This window comes from Pinus tabuliformis, chromosome 1_2 (genome assembly GCF_031772625.1).
Source record: "Pinus tabuliformis cultivar Carrire ecotype Pingquan chromosome 1_2, CPIR1, whole genome shotgun sequence".
NCBI lineage: Eukaryota > Viridiplantae > Streptophyta > Pinopsida > Pinales > Pinaceae > Pinus > Pinus tabuliformis.
The window spans coordinates 641866939-641874228 of NC_142298.1; the positions used below are offsets into that span (position 1 = coordinate 641866939).

The 7290-nt window shown below is 37.7% G+C and overlaps 1 pseudogene; it reads left to right on the forward strand.

The window, feature by feature from the left end:
- The first annotated feature begins 367 nt into the window (after positions 1-367).
- LOC149207288 (UDP-glucuronic acid decarboxylase 2 pseudogene) lies at positions 368-6876 on the forward strand (annotated as a pseudogene).
- The last annotated feature ends 414 nt before the right edge of the window (positions 6877-7290 follow it).

Sequence of the window (7290 nt, forward strand, 5' to 3'; positions counted from 1 at the left end):
CTACTCGGTGGCAGCAGATTGGATTTGCCCAGTGGTGGTGCATTGGCGTTCCTAATCTACTCAGTGGCGGCAGATCGGATTTACCCGGCGGTGGCGCATTAGAGTTCTTGATCTGTTCGGTGGCAGCAGATCGGATTTGCCCGGTGGTGGCGCATTGGAGTTCCTCATCTGTTTGGTGGTAGCAGATCGGATTTGCCCGGTGGCGGCGCATTGGAGTTCCTAATCTATTCGGTGGTAGCAGATCGGATTTGCCCGGTGGTGGCGCATTGGAGTTCCTGATCTGTTTGGTGGCAGCAGATCGGACTTTCCCAGTGGTGGCTCATTGCAGACTTATTCATTAGAGGATCAGAAATTTTATCAGTCCAATATGAATAACAGTGATGAGTACTCTCTTAAGCCAGAAAAGACGTGGTCTATTATCAGGCCAGTAGATTATTTGCTCAGGGAGCAGCGGCTGCTGTTTATTTTGATATGAATCGCCATCGCATCGACTATCTTTATCCTTCAGCCTGGTTTTTTGGCTTCTAATGTTAATGAAAATGGAAGGTTTGTGCTCGAAAAACCTCATCGGGTTGTTTATGAGACGCCTGTTTCTCGGTTTGCGCAGTATCATTCAGGTTCGATGGTGAATTCGGGGCTAAAGTGCCCTAGGTTTGAAGAGAAGTCCCTGCGAGTTGTCGTGACGCGTGGAGCTGGCTTTGTTGGTAGTCATCTACATGACAGGCTCATGGCAAGGGGTGACAGTGTTATTGTTGTCGATAATTTCTTCACAGGAAGGAAGGAGAATGTTTTGCATCATTTTGGCAATCCGATTGAATGGATAAGGCATGATGTTGTGGAACCCTTATTTTTGGAGGCTTGCCCCACTTCGCCTGTGCATTACAAACACAATCCTGTGAAGAATGTCAAAACTAATGATGTGGGAATCTTGAACATATCCAGACTTGCCAAGCGTGTTGGGGCAAATGTTGAGGTTCGGATTGCTCAAATTTTCAATACATATGGTCCGCGAATGTGCCGTGATGATGGTCGGGTTGCAAGTAATTTTGTTGCTCATGCTTGGCGCAAGGAGCCTTTGACAGTCTATGGAAATGGGGAACAAACACGAAGCTTCCAGTTCATTTCTGATCTGGTTGAAGGCCTTATGCGACTTATGGAGGGCGAACATGTTGGTCCTTTCAATCTTGGGAATCCTGGGGAATTTACAATGTTAGAACTAGAACAAGTTGAAGAAGGAAAGGATGACTCTAACAGTGATTGGGACATTCCATTGCTAATGGAAGAAAACAATAAGGAAGATGAAGAGCAAGAGCAGAAACAAGAAGAAGAAGTAACAGGAAATGTAATCAATAATGCAAGCCCAGAAAAGGCTGAAATAGACATATTTGAGGTAAGTCCCCTACCAAGGAGATCATGTAGGAATACTCAATTACCTTCTAAATTGAAAGACTATGCATTAATGTCAAAGTTTTTAAACATTGTAGAACCTGCAAATTATGAGGAAGCAAGTAAATCTGATGCATGGAGGGCTGCAATGTATGAGGAAATAGAATCAATAAATAGAAACCATACTTGGTATCTGGTTGAGTTGCCTGAAGGTAAAACCCCCATAGTATGAAAATGGTTGTATAAACCAAAAATAAATGCAGATGGGAGTATAGAAAAACTTAAAGCTAGACTGGTAGCAAAGGGTTACTCACAACAAGAGGGAATAGATTTCGATGACACCTTTGCTCCTGTAGCCAAATTAAACACCATTAGAATGCTAATTTCCTTAGCAACAAAACACAAATGGCATCTACACCAGCTAGACGTTAAGTCTGCATTTCTGAATGGTGACTTGAAGGAAGAAATTTATTTAGTATAGCCTGAAGGTTTCGTGAAAAAGGAGCAGGAATATCTTGTGTGTAAATTGAAAAAGGTACTTTATGGTTTAAAATAGGCACCCAGGTTGTGGTATGAGAAAATTGACTCATTTTTTGTACAGCATGGCTTTCGTAGGAGCTTGAATGATCCAAATCTGTATACCAAGTTTAATAAACAGAGGCAAATTATTTTGATTTCTTTGTATGTAGATGATATGATCATAACAGGAAATGCTAACAATCTGATCAAAGAAATCAGATGTCAAAAGTGTATGAGATGGAAAGACATCGGAAACCTTCATTATTGATTGGGATTGGAGGTATGGAAAGACTCTAGGCAAACCTTTCTTACTCAAGGGAAGTATGCCAGAAGCTTGCTGGAAAGGTTCAGAATGGAGCAGTGCAGATCAACAGCAACACCATTACAGCAGAACTTAAAGTTGACTAGTGACGACGGTACTAAAGAGGTGGATGCAACCATGTACAGACAGCTAGTTGGCAGTTTGATATATCTGACTACAACTAGACCAGATTTGGCATATTCTGTTAATGTGTTAAGCCAGTTCATGTCGAAACCACTCGAAAGTCACTGGGTCGCAGCAAAAAGTGTGTTGAGGTATCTTAGTGGTACTACTAATTATGGCATTTTGTACACTGACACTTCTGATGTTATTCTAGCAGGTTTTTTCAGATTCTGATTAGGTAGGTAACTTGGATGATCGAAGATCTATCATAGGTTATGCATTCAACATTGGATCCAGGGTCATAGCATGGAGCAACAAAAAGCAGAGCACTGTAGCTCTGCTTCATCGAGACAAACTACTGTCAAAAGAGATATGTGTTGAATATTGTAAAACTTGTGATAACATGGCTGATATTTTTACTAAGCCTCTTGGGCGTGTAAAGTTTGAATTGTTCAGAGGGATGTTAGGAGTTCAGGATAATCCTCTCTCCATTAAGGGGGGGAGTTGAAAATAATTAATATTATTTTGTATTAATGGAGAAATGGTTACACCAGTTGTAGCGTATCTCCTTAATTTAGGATTTGTTCCTAGAGTTTAGGAGTTTGAGTGCAGTCTCCAGGTGAAATACTCACCTGTGAGGTGCAACTCCTTCTTTTTCAATTCAAGTCTGATTTTTATCTCTACGTAAAACAATAGCGCTCTACCAATGAATTTCTCTTCATTCGCAACCTTCGAATAAAGGCAATTATCTGTCCAAAATAATCAAACAGCAGTGTCCACAGATCATTTATCCACGAGGCCTCATAGCTTTCCACAGAAATGCCTTCGTTTAGTTGATATCTTGTTTCAAAAAGACCCATTAGTATCCTCATAGAAATAGCCTCAATGCAGTTGTTTACAATACGCATTTCTTCAGACAAGGGATGAAATTTTTTATAGTTTCAGAGAACTTCAAGCTCATCTTCCTGGTTTTTTTAGTATTACTTGATTGAAATAAAACTCACTTTGTTTGCAAAGATAACCTCTGCAATACTCTTTTGTCATATCCAAAAAATCAGTTGTGCATCTTAGAGTAGCAATGCTGAAAGGATTCATGAGGATCGAGGAACCATAACAGTAAGCTTCTATCATTTCAAAAAATTTCGCCCCGCCGGGGAAGGCTTGTGGGAGATAAATCTCATTCCCTTCCATTAGTTGCCGCTTCAAGGAATTTCTTCTTGAAACCAAGGGCAACTAGCCATTCAAAACAATAACAAAAGATAAGGACGCTAAAATCTTTTGTTTCCAACATTACAAAAAGTTAGTGTTCAGAACAACTTAATGAAATTGAAATTCAGTCCATTTTGAGCTGAAAATAAACTTGTGAATCTTGAAACTGTGGCCTTTATCATACACTATAACAATTATTGTAAACCCTGTGGTTTCACCCCATGACCAGACGCTTCGTCGTAGAATATCTTGATTAACTGCATATGAAGTGTCATAATGGTCGTTTTTGAGTAAAATGTAGGCGCCACCATTGGGGAAAGCCAGATTCTTGCCATTGTGGCCTGTGTTATTAATCGCATCCCCTAAAGAGTTTGATGAACAATGGTTTCTTCATGATCTTCATATATGGTATCCACAACACCAACTCGCCAATGGATTAAAAATCCTCACGGGAGATGATCATATCGTCCATGTCAACTGATGGCAATAAATCTTTTAAAAACATACAAAATCTTGGAGAAGCATGGTTGGAATATGCAGGGGCCTTTCACATCGTTGGAATTTTGTTTTGGTGGAAAAAATCTTATAATCCTATTTTGCTCCGAATGCAGCCACATAGCAATTTCGAAGCTTATTCTAGTTGGTTGTGATTGCATGTAGGTTGCATCAGGATTGACATGGAAAACAGAGTTAAATGAATGAATTGAGCCACTCCCTCACACCTCTCATTATCATGTATTTATGGCGTTTGTGCGCCTATTGAATGTCATATCATTCCCCTACAATGATTTTATTTCACTTGTTTAGACATGGTCCCTTATTCTGATTCCTAACCATTTTTTTTGCACGCAAAGCTAGATTAAACAGATTTACAAGGTATCTGATATTCATATGTAGGCTATGTGGGTGAATATGCAGTTAAGTAACTCCCGAAATTTGTGACAGGTCAAGTCTACCTGCTAGACTTCACTGACATTTGCGACTGTGACTATATATTGGAAATTTCCTTAGTTTAATGGGAAAGGGTATAAATGACGTTTTGATAAAAATATCAACCGTCAATAATATGTTTTGCACAACTACAAACACGTTGAGAGAAACGGTCATTAAAAAATTATGAACGTCAAATATGGAAAAAATGCCCTATGATGGGCAAAATTCCCGTCAAATGCGAGAATCTCCCATGGACAATCATTTCCACGAGTAACAGCATGTCCATCAGACTTGTGGACATATAATAAAAAGAAAAGAAAGAAAACATGTTTATATATATAGCATGTTTATAATAAAACTATGTTTATATATCATAAAGTAAATTTGATATATATAAATATATTGAGAAATTAAAAAGAAATTCTTGATTTACAGATAAATAAAAACTAATGAAAGGGAGCCCTAAAAATTACTAATGAAAAAAAGCCATTAGCCTACCAAACTTGGAGTTTCTTAGGTTGTTTAAGCTGTAAACGATTTGACTATTCGAGTAAATAACATGAATAAATAAGATGTGGTGTAATAGTTAAGTGGGGATATTTTGCCTCTACAAATTTTAAGGTCTATAAACAAGACTATATATACTTGAGAGCGACTCCAAACAAAATTACTTTAATTGAAAAAAAACAAAAATAATAAAAAATACAAAAATAACCAACATAATAATTTCCTTTTCATAAAAGCTCACATAATAATATGTACGCATAGCGACAATCAATCTAGTTGTATTGTAATTTACAAATACAATCAATCCACTGAAATTGAATATCAATGTAGAGCACAACAACGGTTGGGATGAATTATGCCATTCTTGATATCTATGCGATTCTTGATATTTGAAGCTGAGAGCCCTGACACTAGTTTTTTTTAATTTTCCGCGGGATAATATGCAAAGAAAATAATGCGAACATTATTTCCATCTTCTTTTTCCATCAAAATTGAAGTCATAGAAGATGGAAATGATGAACACAATATTTACTACTGCTGCACTTTTCATGATCATCACAACGTTTCTTTCATGCATAGTTTCAGCACCTTCAAACCAAATCATGTCTTTGAGTAGAGCACATGTAACAATTATATGACAATTTTATAAAAAAGATTTACAAAATACATCAATAAAAAAAAATTAGTTACATTAACATACAACTATTAGGCATTATGTAATGACCGCTGGTAATAAACGGATACACATAAATATCATTTAAATTTACTTATGGAATCCGGATAGTCTTATATGTCAATATATGTTAAATTAAATGAACAGGTGACGAAATCTAGATGGGGACCCTCCTTAATTGTGCACATTTATTTAGGGCATATTATGTTGTATTGGCTTTTGTACGTGGTAACATGCAATGAGCAGTTGGACCCTGGGACAATACTCGTGTTCGATCTCGCCATCTATTTCATTCTACCACCATTGATCTTAACCTGGAAATCTGAAAATAAAGTAAGGGTAGGGTTTGGTCCTCTAACCAATTTTTCGCACTCAAGCCTTGGAGGTTTAATTGTTACGGTTGCTCCTGTGTCTCGTAGAGCCCTGGCAATCTGACGACGAAGTAAGGGTAGGGTTTGGTCCTCTAACCAACTCTTCGCACCCAAGCCTTGGAGGTTTAATTGTTACGATTGCTCCTATGTCTCGCGCTGCTCTGTGATGGCCGGGTCTGTCAAAAGCCACCAACAGTATGTGCATTCTCTATGGTTTGAAATAATAGAGACATTTGAATTTGTGGTTTGAAACAATAGACACAGTTGAACCTACTGGCGCAGGTATGCCATAGAGATTGGTAGATAGTGAGTTTCATTCCCTTAGTTTTGAGGGTTTGACGTTTGTATGCGGTTTCTACCTTAAAATTGTTCTAAAGGTCCATCACTATTATACATAGATGGCCCAAGAGGTTCGGGAGGTCATCGGAGACAAAAAGCACCATGAACCATTTGAAAAAGGTAACCCTTTCGCAGCGACATTTCATTGCAACAGTTTTCATTCCAGACTCTATTTAGATAAGGTTTTTCTTCTAATCCATTTTTTTTTTCACTAAGCTTTTTAATTCGTAACTAAGTCCAATCATTGGTCTACAGGTAGGCAATTCACCGACGATATGTTCTTAAATCAGGTAAGAACCCTCCTAGAGTATCATTCTGCTTATGTATATGAATGAAAGGTTCTAGCTTAATTTGTATCTACTGATTTTCGACCTCTATTACAGGTACGCTTATTCTCAGAAGATTTGAAGTTCAAGACCATGTCCATTAAACCCTTAATATCTCACAGTGTCCTGGTTGATTTACACGTTGGAGCTAAATCTTTTGTTGTTACTGTTCTGGGCTTAGTTGTTTAAGGGTTTCTTTGGAGGGTTTTCTCCTTATAAACGGGTTTAAGTTATTAATATATATACTACTTTCTTTTGCTTTGTCTGGTCATATGACAAGCTCCAACTGTCAATAGTTCCTTTTTTTGAAATGTAAAGCTATGTGAGTTGAATATTTATACTTGGCAATTGTCAGTAGTTTGTTTAAGAAGGACTATGAAATTGTTTCCATTTTGATTTGAAGGATGGATTGTAATAACTTTCTTAATTATTTGAAGGAGAGGCCAAGAATGCCTATATTTGGCTTTTCTGATAGCATCGACCGCTTCATCGATTGCTCCTAGTTTAGGAATACACGCTTTCAGTTTATTACTGTGTTAATATGAAGTAAATACATTGTTCCCAATTTCCTTGTGGATCGATATCCTGCGACAGTTATGCAAC